Source organism: Sus scrofa, chromosome 9 (assembly GCF_054392235.1).
Source record: "Sus scrofa isolate SSC_HxYL_T2T_F1_AM1 chromosome 9, Sscrofa_HxYL_maternal_Yorkshire_Landrace_v2.0, whole genome shotgun sequence".
Classification (NCBI taxonomy): domain Eukaryota; kingdom Metazoa; phylum Chordata; class Mammalia; order Artiodactyla; family Suidae; genus Sus; species Sus scrofa.
Window position 1 is genome coordinate 14115364 of NC_139391.1, and position 14425 is coordinate 14129788.

Consider the following 14425-nt stretch of genomic DNA (forward strand, 5'->3'; position numbering starts at 1 on the left):
CAATTTGAGAATCATGAATGCAAAAGGATTCAAGAATTAAAAAGTACTATTCAAGTCAAGCTCTGACTATAACTTGGTTCATGACAAAAGGTGACAAATGGGAGGTAAAGAACCCCCTTACTCACCAACAGGACTGTTAACTGGGTAGAAGGACCCGTGACAAATTCAAGCTCTACGGATGAGTTTTCTGTAAAGAACAAGGAGAGAGTGTTATCACTTCTGTAGAAGTGGAGACATCTGTGAGCAAGGAATACAGTTGATCACATTTTGATGGAGCCCTATGGCAATGGTGATGGGAAGGAAACGGAGAGTGTATATTAGAACCGTCTTGCTTCCTTTGACCTCTTCAGCCCAGACCCCATAAGTCTAATAATGTACAGCTACCCCTCTGGCCCAAGTATTGAGGACAGTTCCTGCCCTCAGCAAGAAGTAACTAGCAAGGTTTTGACTCATACCCTCTTAATGTACCATTAAATATACTTTTGCTGGTCTTTCTAAAGTGAGGATCTCATCCAGGTACATATCTGCTTAAAACAGCTTTGTACTTTGAGGGTTAAGGCAAAACTCCTTACCAAGATTTATAGGCTTTTTCAGGACCTGATTTTAGCCTCCTGGCCTTCCCAGCTTGCTGTCTCCTTCTCAGTCTTACTAACCCATTTGCATCTCTAGGAAGTTAAGCAATCACCCTCACCTACAGGCCTTTGAGTATGAGAATCCTTTGCCTTGAAAAATGTGCCTCTCCAGTTTCCATAAAACCTTCTACCAGCCTGACCTCATTCATACTCAGAACTCATTATTATCTCTGGAAAACCTCTCCGGACCATCCAAGGCTGACTCCAGAGCATGTCTGCCATGTTCCATTGGCACCTTATTTTTAATTCTACCTTATCATTTAACAGCTTGGCTTGTAACAATTTATCAAATAATCTTGTTTTTATTGTTTTGTTATATATCTTATTTATTGTTGTATTGTCAGTACCTAGCTGAGTTCCTGACATATAATAAGTGCTCAATCTGTGTCTGATGCATAGCTATACAGATTGAATGGATAAGCATAAGACAGACCAAGTAAATAATCAGTCACTATTTATCAAGCACTTAAATATCAGGTAGTGAGCTAAATTCACTGCTGATACTCATTCTCTGTTCTTGCATCAATTCTGTCTTCCAATGGTGCAAAAGGCTTGCCTTGATTCTGTAAACCTATTTTATTCTCAAGACTATTATTCAGACTTCTAGGGTTCCTGGTACTTAATTACCAGATTTGGAGTTTGCCTGATGAGACCTGTCTTAGTCTTGAACTTCCTTGAACTTGTCTCTTGACTCATGTGACAATGAGAGTCTTCCAGAACTCTTCGTAGCTTTTTTTTTTTTTTAATTATTTTTTTAAGTTTTTTTGCTCTTTAGGGCTGCACCCTCTACGTATGGAAGTTCCCAGGCTAGGGGGCAAATCAGAGCTAGAGCTGCCGGCCTATCCCATAGCCACAGCAACGTAGGAGCTGAGCCCTGTCTGCAACCTACACACAGCTCATGGCAAGATCCTTAACCTACTGAGCGAGGCCAGGGATCGAACCCGCATCCTCATGGATCCCAGTTGGGTTCATTAACCGCTGAGCCATGAAGGGAACTCCCCAGATCTCTTCTTAGTTTTGAATGAGGCTTTTGGTTCTTTCTTTTTTTAATGATAAGAACTCAAGCTATTAAGGACCAATAGGCTATTTGGTTTAGTTAAGCCATTTGATTTAGTTTATGAGGTTGACAATCTGTAGCCTATGGGCTAAATCCAATTTATAGCGGGAACAGAAACCATATGATCTGCAAAGCCTAAAACATTCCCTATCTGCCCCTTTGCACCAAAAGCTTGTCAACTCCTGGTATAAATCATCTTCTCATCTGAAGATGGCCCTCCCTCTACAACATTCCTGAGACAGACCCATTTCAGTCTTTTTTTTTTTTTTTTTTTTATTGTTACTTCCCCAACACTATTTTTTTTCCCCCACTTACAGCATGGGGACCCAGTTACACACACATATATACATACTTTTTTCTCCCATTATCATGCTCCGTCGTATCTAGACAGAGTTCTCAGTGCTACACAGCAGGATCTCATTGTTAACCCATTCCAAAAGCAATAGTTTGCATCTGTTAACCCCAAGCTCCCCATCCCTCCCACTAGTCTTTTTACTGAAGAGAAAATTTTAGCTTGTTAATTATTTACTGGAAGATCTAACATAGAATGACGCTCTTAGGTTAAATTGTATCTATATGCTACAAAGGCAAAAAAGCAAGATAAGAAGGGAAATTCCAAATGCTAACTTTTTTGGTCAGTTATATATTAGAATTATAGACGAAAAAACTATTTTTACTTCTTTTCTTTCTCTCTCTCTCTCTCTTTTTTTTTTTTCCACACCCACAGCATGTGGAAGTTCCCAGGCCAGGGACTGAATTCCACCCAAACCTGAGGGAATGCCTGATCCTTAATCCACTGTGCCACATGGAAACTTCCATATGTTTTTATTTAAGGAATCAACATTGCTTTAAATGAAAAAAAAAAAAAAAAGAAAACATATAAACACTACTAATTTGTCCTAAATCTATCTACTCATCTGAGATAATTTTGGAGGTAGTAAACTCTTTCATGAATTTTTCTGTAAAGGGAGATGGTTAGTTAGCTCAATACAGGGTGAATAGAAATGGTGGTAGCACAAATAGAAATAGCAGGGGAAGCAGCTTCGACATTGTTTTGGTGGCTTTAGTAGGTCTAGAATAAGTCAATGAGGTTAAACAGATCAGTGAGAGTTAACTTATGAAAAAAAGTCATGTGGGAGTTGCCCTGTGGCCTAGCAGGTTAAGGATCTGGTGCTGTCACTGCAGTGGCTTGGGTTTCTGCTGTGGCACAGGCTAGATTCCGTGGTTCAAGAACTTCTCCATGCCATGGGCTTGGCCAAAAAGAGTCATGTGAATTCTTCTTCTTGAACTTCCTGCCTTTAATCTGCTTTTCTCAGAGTTCTTGAGACCATGAAGTAGGAAAATTTGTAAGAAAATTTCTTTCTTTCTCCCTTCCTTCCTTCCTTCCTTCCTTCCTTCCTTCTTTCCTTCTTTCCTTCTTTCTTCCTTCCTTCCTTCCTTTCTTCCTTCCTTCCTTTCTTTCTTTCTTTCTTTCTTTCTTTCTTTCTTTCTTTCCTTCTTTCTTTCTTTCCTTTTTGCTTTTTAGGGCCACACCCACAGCATATGGAAGTTCCCAGGCTAAGGGTTGAATCAAAGCTGCAGCTGCTGGCCTACACCACAGCCATAGCAACACAGGATCCAAGCAGCATCTGTGACCTATACCATAGCTCACAACAGTTCTGGATCCTTAACCCACTGAGTGAGGTCAGTGATCAAACCTGCATCCTCATGGATACTAGTTGGATTCCTTTCTGCTGTGCCACAATGGGAACTCACAGGGCTGCAAAGAAATTTACTTTGTCCTCCCATGTCTATCGTCCAGGTACTTCTGCATCTCCATCTCTGCAGACACATACCCGCATCTCTAAATGAAGCACCTACTTTCTCCAGAGGCAACATATTCTGCTTCTGGATAATACGAAGTTCTTTAGTCTTTCATGTTAAGATTGGTCTTCTAGCATCTTCTATTCATTGGTCCTATTCTTCCCATGTGAACCTACAAACCAGTCTACTCCCTTTCTTCATGGCAACATTTAGGAAGTTTAATCCCTCCTTTTTTCTAGTAGGAAATTCCCAGTTCCTCCAGATTTGCCCCACGTAATGCTATTTCTGGTTCCCTTACCGCCCAGTGTGCCTTTTCAGAGTAGACTCCACTTGGTTCCTGTTTCAGGTATGGTTTGTCCCAAGACAGAGGACTATTTCCTTCCTACTTTTTTTTTTTTTAATTAATGGCCACACCCACAGCAAATGTAAGTTCCTGGACCAGGGATTGAATCTGAGCTGCTGCTGCAACTTATGTCGCAGCTGCGGCAATGCCAGATCCTTTAGCCTACTGTGCAGGGCTGTGGATTGAACTAGTGCGTCCACAGTGACACAGGCCACTGCAGTTGAATTCTTTTTTTAATTTTTAAAAAAATTTCCCCAATACATTATTTTTTTTCTTACTGTACAGCATGGTGACCCAGTCACACATACATGTATACTTCTCTTTTTGTCTCACATTATCATGCTCCATCATAAGTGACTAGACATAGTTCTCAGTGCTATACAGCAGGTCTCATTGCTAATCCATTCCAAAGGCAAGAGTCTATTAACCCCAAGCTCCCAATCCATCCCACTCCCTCCCCCTCCCCCTTGGCAGTTGAATTTTTAACGCACTGTGCCACAGCAAGAATATCTTTCCTTCCTATTTTTATATATATTCTGTTTTCCTGAAGTATAGGAGTCCGATGTTACAGTACGTCATACCCTTGCTTGCAGACCTTCAATGCATGCTATATATAAGTTCCAGGTTTTACACGGTTCTCAAATCATAATTTTAGATCACTTTACCGTATTCTCTCTGGGAAAGATGATGCATTTATATGTTCCATTTTCTGTTATTGAATACTTAGGTTATTTCTATATTTATCCTATTATAAGCAATTCCACAATAAGATTACTTTTCCCCCATAATGCTTTCTTATACTTCGAATTATTTTAAAGATTTGATTCCTAGAAAATTGTTCCTCATCAATAAATAATTTCTGGTTGAGAAATTGTAAGATGATAGAGTATCAACACATTTTAGAGATCACTGAATCTAATTTCTCATTATAAGTCAAGTCACTTGACTGAGAACAAACAGCAACTTAGCATTGAACTTCAAACTAAAGGATGTTTTTATGACTTTGCTCTTCCAACCCCTCCCAGAACTATTTCCATCCATTTAATGAGGCATATTAAATTCTAGCCAGTAATGTGTATACCTTCCAAATAAACACAGTGAGTAAAACATAACAGAAGATAAAATAAATTAAGAATATCTACAATACAATAAAGTATGACCCAAGTACACATATTTTCAAAATATTTCCATTTCAGTGATTGATAACTATAGAATCAAAGGGTGTGGATATTTAGAATATGGAGATTTCTATATAGAGAATAGTCTTTAGTTACTTAAAGCTCATGGAATTGCTCACCTTTTCAAGCTTGCCTCTGTGAGACAGGCTTTTCCATTGCAAACACAGACACACACACACACACACACACACACACACACACACACACACACACACACACACACACACATGATTTTTGGGCCGTGCCTGCAACACGCAGAAGTTCTTGGCCAGGGACTGAACTTGAACTACAGCAGGGACAATTCTGGATCCTTATCCCACTGAGTCACTGGGGATCCTCTCTCATATATTTTAAAAATATGCACAACTTCTTTGACCATGTGCAGAATTTGCCTCAAAATCTTTAAAAATATTTTTCCAAGCCCTAGCACCACTTTCAAAATCCTACACAATGAAAATGCCTATCAAGCCCTCACCTGGAGCAACACAAGTGCCACAGGCTTGTTTCACAGAGCATATCCTCCAGCGCTCTCTCTGATACGTTAACTTTGGAAATACTTTTCACTCACCTCCTTTCCTTCATTTCTTACTCTTCTTCCTTGCACCAGTTAGGAGGTACAATGAATAATACTTTCCCTTGAAGTTTATGCATCAATTAATTAGTAGACCTCCCATTTCCACCAAGTGGCGAGCACCGTGTTGGGCACCAAGAACCCAGCTATAAAGAGATGGATGTGGCCCCTGTCCTCTTGATAGTTACTGCCAAGTCCCCTTCGTAGTTACTGCAAACCACACTATGATCTGTACATCTCTGATTCTGGCTTCACCTTCCTCACTGTCAGCAGACCAAAGGGAAAAAAGAACAATTTAATGAGGACAAGTACCAGACTTATTTCAGAGTCTGGTCAGTTTGCAAGGATCTCTCTTTAAGCTTATCCCTCACTTCCCTAGCCTGGACCTGTGGCAACTACTCTGGATGAGAACACGACCTTCCTGGCCACAGTGGCTAGGACCATCTTGCTACTCACAGGTCTTTCTCCTGAAGTTTAAAAGTTGGATCAAGGGAATTCGATTTTCAGAATTGGATATGGAAGTGGCCGTATCTTTTTCCATGTGTACAAAGAAGAAAGAAATCCAGTCCCGAAGGGAGAAGAATAAAGTGGTGGTGGAGAGAAAGGCAGAGATGAGAGAGAAAGTCCAGGCAGGACTCTCAGCTTCATTTCCAACCCTGACCTTGTTTTTCATGAGAGAATTTTTTTTCTCCTATAATAAATCCCACTTTTTAGCTTAAGCTACCTCAGTCTGGTTTCTGTAACACACTGGGAGTGGGAAGGTGGGGAAGGGAACTAGGGGTTATACCTCAACAAATCCAAAGATAATGGCCTCAGAGTGTGGGTGACTAGAGTTGCTGTGGGAAACATGGCTGGGAAGTAAGTATAGGGTGAAGGTGGAGTTAGATACCCTTATTTTAGAAGGAAACATGAAAATGAGAGATACTTTAGACTCAGGGCTGTCAGAATTTGAGAGTTGGCGGGAGACTTCTTAATTAGAGAGAGAGACAGAAAGAAGCTTGGAGATGTAAATTAAAAAAATAGATATGAATTTTAGGTGTAATTATTCAAGATGGAGGGTTGAACACTGGTCTTGCATTCAAAGTAATAAGACTAATTTTTTTTTTTTTTTTTTTTTTTTTTTTGCCTTTTCGAGGGCCGCTTCCCTCGGCATATGGAGGTTCCCAGGCCAGGGGTCTAATCAGAGCTGTAGCTGCTGGCCTACACCAGAGCCACAGCAATGTGGGATCCGAGCCTCGTCTGCAACATACACCACAGCTCATAGCAACGCCTGATCCTTAACCCACTGAGCAAGGCCAGGGCTCGAACCTGCAACATCATGCTTCCTAGTCAGATTCGTTAACTACTGCGCCACGACGGGAACTCCAAGACTAATTTTTTCTAAGCAGGAAGACCAGCATTTAAACATAAACATCATCCTGGACTCATTATAATGGTCACCTGAAAAGGTGGGAGCCTTATTCCCATGAAGCCATGTAAGCCAATCCCAGAAAACTGGTTGTTTAGATCTCCTAGGACACAGCTAATGAGATCTTCAGACAGACCCCAGCTGGCGTCACAATTGCCAACTGTATGACATCAGGAAAGTTGCAGAAGCTCTATAGGCCATGAGTTCTTTCATCTGAAAAATAGGGCAGTGACTGGGCACCTTAGAGGATTTTAGCGAGAATAAATGACACAGTAAGTAGCAAAAGACCTGGTGTAATATCTCAATGTATGTTTGTTCTGTTTCTTTTTGGCTATTGATGATAATGTTTTTGGTCAAGTCAAAGTGCATTTGGAAGAGAGATTGGCAAATATAGACAAGGTGAGAGAGAGAGTGTTTAAAACAAGGTGAGCCTGTCTAACAAACATTTATTTAGCATCTACTGTTTGTTGGACCCATGGCAAACTGTCAAGTGATAAACTCATATTAACTTTACTGCAAACCAGTAAACTTTGATTTTCTTAACCATAATTGACATTCCAAATGAGAACCCAGCCTTCAGTAGAATACATCTGTTTCACAAAAACTGGGGTCATGACTTCTTATTCCCATGCTGCATATCTTGAAATGGCCAAACAAATGAATAAACAAACAACTCTGCATCTGGCATGCAGAGTTACAATAGTTACCTTTTGAGATGCCCAGATGGATTGCAAACTTTGTAAGATAAGCTAACTGATATTTTCTGCTTGGTTAAATTCCCAATTCTGAGAATACTGCCTCATTCACAGTAGGTAATGTAGGAAGACACATAAAAGAAGGAAGGCATGAAGGAGGAAAGGCAGGAAGGAAGAAAGGAAGGAAGGAAGAGAGAAATCTATAAAATAAGGGGTATAGACCTAGTAATCTTTAGGATCTTTCTATCATGACTACTTTAAGACCATGTAAGTCTATTTCTAGAAGATATACAATAACAGAAAACAGCTTAGACCTCTACCCTGATGTACTTACCAGGACACTGACAGAGAGCCTTGTGTTTTTTTATAACTCATCAGAAAAGACGCAAAATATTTCCCCCAGGAAATGTACACAGTGCATAAAAGTACATAGCAGCCCCAGGTGTGAGATGGAGCAGAAAGAACAAGGAAGCACCTGCAGAAGCCCAGCTCTACTGGTTGAAGCATACATATACAACCCCAGGATGGGAATGAAGTCCTAGGTGGGAAAAGCCAACTGGCAACACAACACTCAGGGCAAAGGCACCATCCAACCGTCCATGCATCACCCCCGCCCCCAAATGTGAGTGCATACACTCACCTCGTGCACAGATCCAACTGGGAGCTAATAGGAGAGAGACTGGTGTTATAAGTTCTAGGATGCAACTTTGCCACTGAGTCTCTGGGAGATAACCTGATTCATTAATATATGTCCATTCAAGTACTTGTTCAACTAATGTTTACTGACTGGGAAGGCCAAGGTATATGAAAGTACTTGGGAAGAACTACCAACCTGGTCTTAGAATTTATGGAGGTAACATTAAACGTTAGGAGGTCAACATTTCAGACAGGAGAACGAATGAGTATGAGCTGGTCTACTGAAGAGCCAGAGGGAAAAACTTCCAAATAGAGGGAAGCGCAAACACAGATCTCTGGCCATTATAGGGAGCATGGTATGTTGGGGGAGCTCTCGGAATGCGGTATGGCTGTGACCTGGGCGAAGCGGGGAAAGGCAAGTGGTGGGACTGTTTCTTGAAGAGGCCAGGTCTTGAAGTGTTTTGTTAACCATGTCAGTGGGGGTGTGCCTTTTCAGGAAGGCAGCGGGACCCTTGAAGGGGGCTGGGAGACTAGTTAGAGGGCTGCTGAAGCAGTTCAGGTGTGAGATGGTGGGGGCCTGAGCTTGAGTAATGACTGTGGAAAAGAGAAATGGGCAGATTACATGATGATTAGGATGTCTTCGGTTTACAGATGGTTCGGGTCCTGTTTTCTTTGTGGTTTGGACCCTTCATTATAGCTCTGGGTATAGACTAAGTGCTTAACAAAAGACTCATACTCATGACATTGACGCTAACATAGTGTCATTGCTTTTGAGTGTTGGCCAGGGTCAGGCCTTCAGCTGTGGTGTAATATTAGCCAGATTCCACATATAGCCTGGGGATATTTTTTATTTTTTAGCTTGTCAACACCCAAGGTCAGGGACTCTATCTGCTTCACTTCCTCGAAGCTATAAAACCACAGCTCCACTAATGTAACACCACAGACCAAAGCGTGACCTCAATTTTCCCATTGGTCTGAAGGCCCTGAGGTCAGCTCTTCCCAGGGATCAAGCTTTAACAGAGTGCGGGACCTCTGCCCTTGGCACCACTACTGCCACATGCATGCCACAGTCAAATGTGCAATTTTAAGAGAAACAAAATTGAGTTCAAGAAGTGGTTGCTAAGGCTGTGGGTATTCAATCCTCTCACTTGGGCATCTGAGGGTGGTAGAAATGCGTAGTCTTAGATTCCAGTGCAGCCTCTGTGGTTTTTCAGCCCCAGGGATGGTCCTTGTCCCCACTCCTCAAGAGCGTGAGTACCTGGAGTAATTATCTATTTATTTATTTAGGGCCACACCATTGGCATATGGAAGTTCCCAGCCTAGGGTCGAATCAGAGCTGCAGCTGTCAACCCATGCTACAGCCACAGCAGTGTGGGATCCGAGCCACATCTGTGATCTACACCACAGTTCATGGCAACACCAGATCCCCAACCCACTGAGCAAGGCCAGGGATCAAACCCGCAACCTCACGGATCCTAGTCAGGTTTGTTACCACTGAGTCACAACAGGAACTCCCTAGAGTAATTGTCTGTTATCTCTTCCTCCTCCCCCCAGTAGAATACAAGTACCATGCAGGAAGGGCGTTTTGGGTCTATCTTCATACTGTGTTCCCAATGCTTAGAACAGTACCTGGCACAGAGCAGGTGCTCCGTTAGTATTTGTGGGATAATCAAATTAGCTGAATGAGCTTGGGGAGAATTATTTGAGATCAAGCTTCAGGATGAGTCATATTTCAAATGGAACTAATCATAGATGTCTATCTCTTTCAGGGCTCTTATGAAGTGAAAATAAAAAATGAAATACCCCTAGCTGAATGTTCAGCTGTCATCTTTTTTATTTTACCTCGTTTACAATGTCTTTTTATCTAGCTGGCTACCTATTCATCCATCCATCCATCCACCCATCACTTCATGTGTTAGTACCTACTATGCACCTTATGGAGCGTCTACCATTATTCCACACTAATGATTGTCCTAGACACAACATTCACCATCTGCAGTGTTTACCTCAATACCTCAGTGTCCTCATCTGTATCCATAAATGAGGAAGCTGAGGCCTAGCCAGTTCACATAGGTGGAAACTGGAAGGGGGGATTCTCACTCCATGTCTACTTAAGTGGCTTTTAATATCTAGTTCTTCTATTTCCTCCCTCTCCAGTTTTCTCACATGCCTGCTGCACTGGATGCTATGCATGTGCTTGGCGTATACGCAGTAAATAAATGATATGAAGCACTTAGGTAGCACCTCGCCAGCTGCTGCTGTTCCAGGTATTCTCGTGGGCCTCCTCTAATGATGGTCCTCAAGGCACATCACACCCAGTCTCCTTTTTGATTACCCTCGTGTCAATCATGAAGGACCATTTAAGCAGGAAAGGTGCATGATGTTGCCGACACCTGCTGATCACTAGCATCTGGGGGCAGCTGGGTGTCCTCTGAGTTCCAGAGGTTCTTCGTCAGCCCTGCTTTGTCTCCTCTCCCGGGTAAACTCTCACTCCTGAATTCAGATGCTGGCTGTCTCTGGGGAAGCTCCAGATGTCTCCTCTCACCAGTCCCTCCCTATTTAATACCCTGAAAGAGCCCTCACTTATAGAATTGATTTGGTAAACAAAATAATATTTGATAGGAGTAGTAAAAGCAGTGCTCTCTGTATTGCTTCATGCAAAGCTTAGAAAATATTAAAGAGAATACAATTATTTTATTTCTCCCTATTTCATGTAGTATTTTATTTCTTACAATACTGGGTATCAAGGCCTTGTTAGTCCTGTAGAGAGGTCTTTTGATGAAAACAGGCCTGAATTCAACCCATCTCTTTTTAGAAAATTAACCTGCTATGTGATGGTGCCTTGGCCACGCAGTCACACCAGCCTGGAAACTGATTTTTCTCTCTTTTGGTTTCTGACTCATTGTGGCAAGGAGAAGAATGTTATTTGAACATGGGTTCCATAATCAGATCCCAGAGGAGTAGAGGGCTGAGAACTCACTGATGCCTGCAATGAGCCAGGCCAAGGTAAGGGGGCTTTACATGGATTGCGTGTTATAAATTTTTTGCACCTCTGCAAGGCACATGATCCAATTCCATAGGCATATAACTCTGAGGCTTAGAGACCTAAGATAACTTGTCCACATCACACAGGGTTATAGCTGGAAATTGAACCCAAGTCTCTCTGACTTCAAAGCTGGCACTCTTTCCACCCCACCCCTATACTTCCCACTGTCCATTTTTATTTCTGTGCCTTACATTATCTGTAAGTATGGCTTTTAGCCTCCTTTGAAAGTGAAAGTAATACCTTCTCTTTTTTCTGTTTTTTCTTTTTTATCTTGTCCTCTAGTGCCTAGTGCTTTATGAATGCTTAATACACACCGCTTTTAAAACATATTTGCATATGCTTTGTTTTAATTGTTTACTATTAACTCCATGCCCCAAATGTGAGAATCAGACTTATTCATCTTATATCTTTTCTGTAGGCTTTCTTGTGGCCATCTATGCTCAAAACAGTCTTGTGGATTTTGCCCTTGAAAAATGGAACTTTTCATACTTTTAGTTATGAGAGTACAATAAAAATCCCCAAACTAATAATGCTTTGATTTTTCTTCTTCATTGCCTTTTTGGAACCTCTATTACTTATATAAAAATGGCAAACTACCTTCTTTATTGCTTCAAATTACTTTTGTTAAAATACTTCTGTGCTGCCAGGTTCCAACCTGAAGCAAATGTTCATATCTAAGTCACAAATATGAAGGAAAACTATGTTTGGGTGCCTTTCTTACTTTCCTTTTTCAGGCCCTCAATCCAAAGTTTCCTTTATGTTAAAACTTTATTTCTGTTAACATTTAGAGACATTGAGATAAGAGTATTTCTTTCAGTTGTTACATCTGGAAAGAGTCTGGCCTTACTTCTGTTTATATAAATTCCAATGGAAGCCAAAGAAAAAGATATAAAGAAAAGCAAGCCTGTGCTGGACTCATAAGTAACAGGGGGTCTGGTGATATGCATGGCCCTGGCAAGATCAATGGTACTGGTCACAGTGCAATGCTTTGGGCCCTTAAAACAGAAATAATCCTCGGGAAATGGAAATAGGGGTTAGAAACAAAATGATGACCTCAAGGAGATAACCAAGCTATCACAATAATGGATGGAGTTTTTTGACAGCAGAAACAAATGTTATGATGGTTCATTCTTTTTATTCTATGCTGGGAGGTTACATATGTAGGGAGTACCAATTTCTTGGAGAGTGCTACCCCCTTCCAACTTTGGAAAGCAACAGGGAGCCATGGTGGGGTCCAAAGAAGGAAAAGAAGCACCTAGGGCTACCTCTAGGTTGTATATGGAACAAGCATCAGATGCCCTTATTAACTACTCCTCCAGAAGATCACACCAAGATTGTAAGGATGATGTGTGGAATAGGGCCTGGGGCTAAAACCTTGGGGGAAGTTGTGTTTTCCTCAAACTTACATAGAAATCAAGCATGGCTGCAGAAGGTGGCTGGACAGGGATGTGTCATGATTGCCTCTCCTTTGGAGACCACAACTAACAACTTGATTTCACTGACCCCTGGATTCTTCATCTACAGGGGTCTTGTTGTTTCACAGTAAGTGAATGGGGACAGATTATGATTGTGAAGTTGCTTTGATAAGGCTGCATGGATCTGGAGTCACATTGTGGAGCTTTGAATCCTAACCTTCGCATTTACTCACTCTACTGTTTACTAGTGGGACTTGGACAAGTTACTTAACCTCTGTCTTGGTTTACTCACTTATGGAATGGTTTTGGACTTGTGAGAATTAAATTAGTTTACCATTATCAAGCACTTAGAAGTCCGTTTGGCATACAATAAGCATGCAGTCACGTTAGCTGTATTGCTGTATATGTTAAATAGCATATCCTAAGCCAGCAGTGCCAGTGACCCAGAGACATTCAAATTTATGTGGGATAATAGAGTAATTTCTGTGCTTACTAGAAGCATGAGCTGTGGATTTATTATTCTATCAACAAACATTTTAATAAGCATCAGCTATGCCAGGCGTTGGGTTTGATACTGAAGATACAGAGACACGTGACATATAGACTCTTCCACAAGGAATTCTGAATCTTGAGGGAAAGACTGGAAGAAGAACCAGAATTATGATAGAATAGGAATCCTTTACTAGAGGAACATACTGGAGAGAGCCATTTAACTAACCTGTTCAGAGACTTGAAAGATTTCTCAGAAGGCATAAGGCTTATTGAGCAGTAGCCTGGAGTTTCTGGGAAACAGCTCTGTAGGCAAGGGGGATATGAGATACAAAGGTACAGAGGTGAGAAAAAGCATGGTGTGTGTGTGGGGGGGTGGGAGAGAGAGAGAGACAGAGAGACAGAGAGAGACAGAGAGGGAAAAGTGGGCATGGTGGCAGTGACCGCCTGTGGTTACCCCAGCCCTAGAGCCATGGTCCTAGACAGCCAACTCCATCCCCAGATGGATTCTCCCTCAAGGAAGGGGAAGGTGGGGAAGGGAAATGGAGGTGATTCTCTTTCTTCTTCTCCTGCCTCCCCTAAGACAGACCTCTGATCCACTCTTTCTACCACTTCTCATTCTGCCCCATATTACCCACATGAAGCTTCATCCAGTCTCTGGACACTATGAATTTCCTGGCCAGGGTCTTTGTAAACACATTGCACCATCAGCCTGCTCTACTCTCTTTTCTCCCTATCTTTTCAGCTAGCTAGTTTCTCCTCATCCGTCATGTGTCTCTTGGATGCCACATGCTTTCAGGAGCAGGAACCTTCCTTTGTGCTTTCATCGCCCTTCCCTCACCTGTCCTAGCATCTGTCTCTGAATTTTACTGCTCTATTCTTAGCCTCCAGCATGGGGCCTGGCACACAGTAGGGACTTAGAGAATATCTGTTCAGTGAGTACATTGAAGGCACACGGGATTCTCCTTACAGACTTCCTCTACTATATCCCCTTTCTTACCGGTCAAATGCAATTGATCACCAAGCTTCTTTCTCCTAATGTCCCTCTCTTAGCTCCTCGACTTGTTCTCCCTTACCTATATCATTGCCAGAGCCTCCTCACATTTCCAGAGGCATGTCTGCTATTAGATCTTATTATTCCCCCACCTAGAA

At 41.8% G+C, this 14425-nt stretch overlaps 1 protein-coding gene across 9 annotated transcripts in view; it reads right to left on the reverse strand.

The window, feature by feature from the left end:
* The window catches only part of TENM4 (teneurin transmembrane protein 4), a 2941714-nt gene that overhangs the window by 1041740 nt on the left and 1885549 nt on the right, over positions 1–14425 (reverse strand). For all 9 annotated transcript variants that reach the window (XM_084975397.1, XM_084975391.1, XM_084975384.1 and 6 more), the window contains exon 8: positions 126–187. The gene's annotated coding sequence lies outside the window, so the exon portion shown is untranslated. The remainder of the gene's footprint in view (positions 1–125; positions 188–14425) is intronic.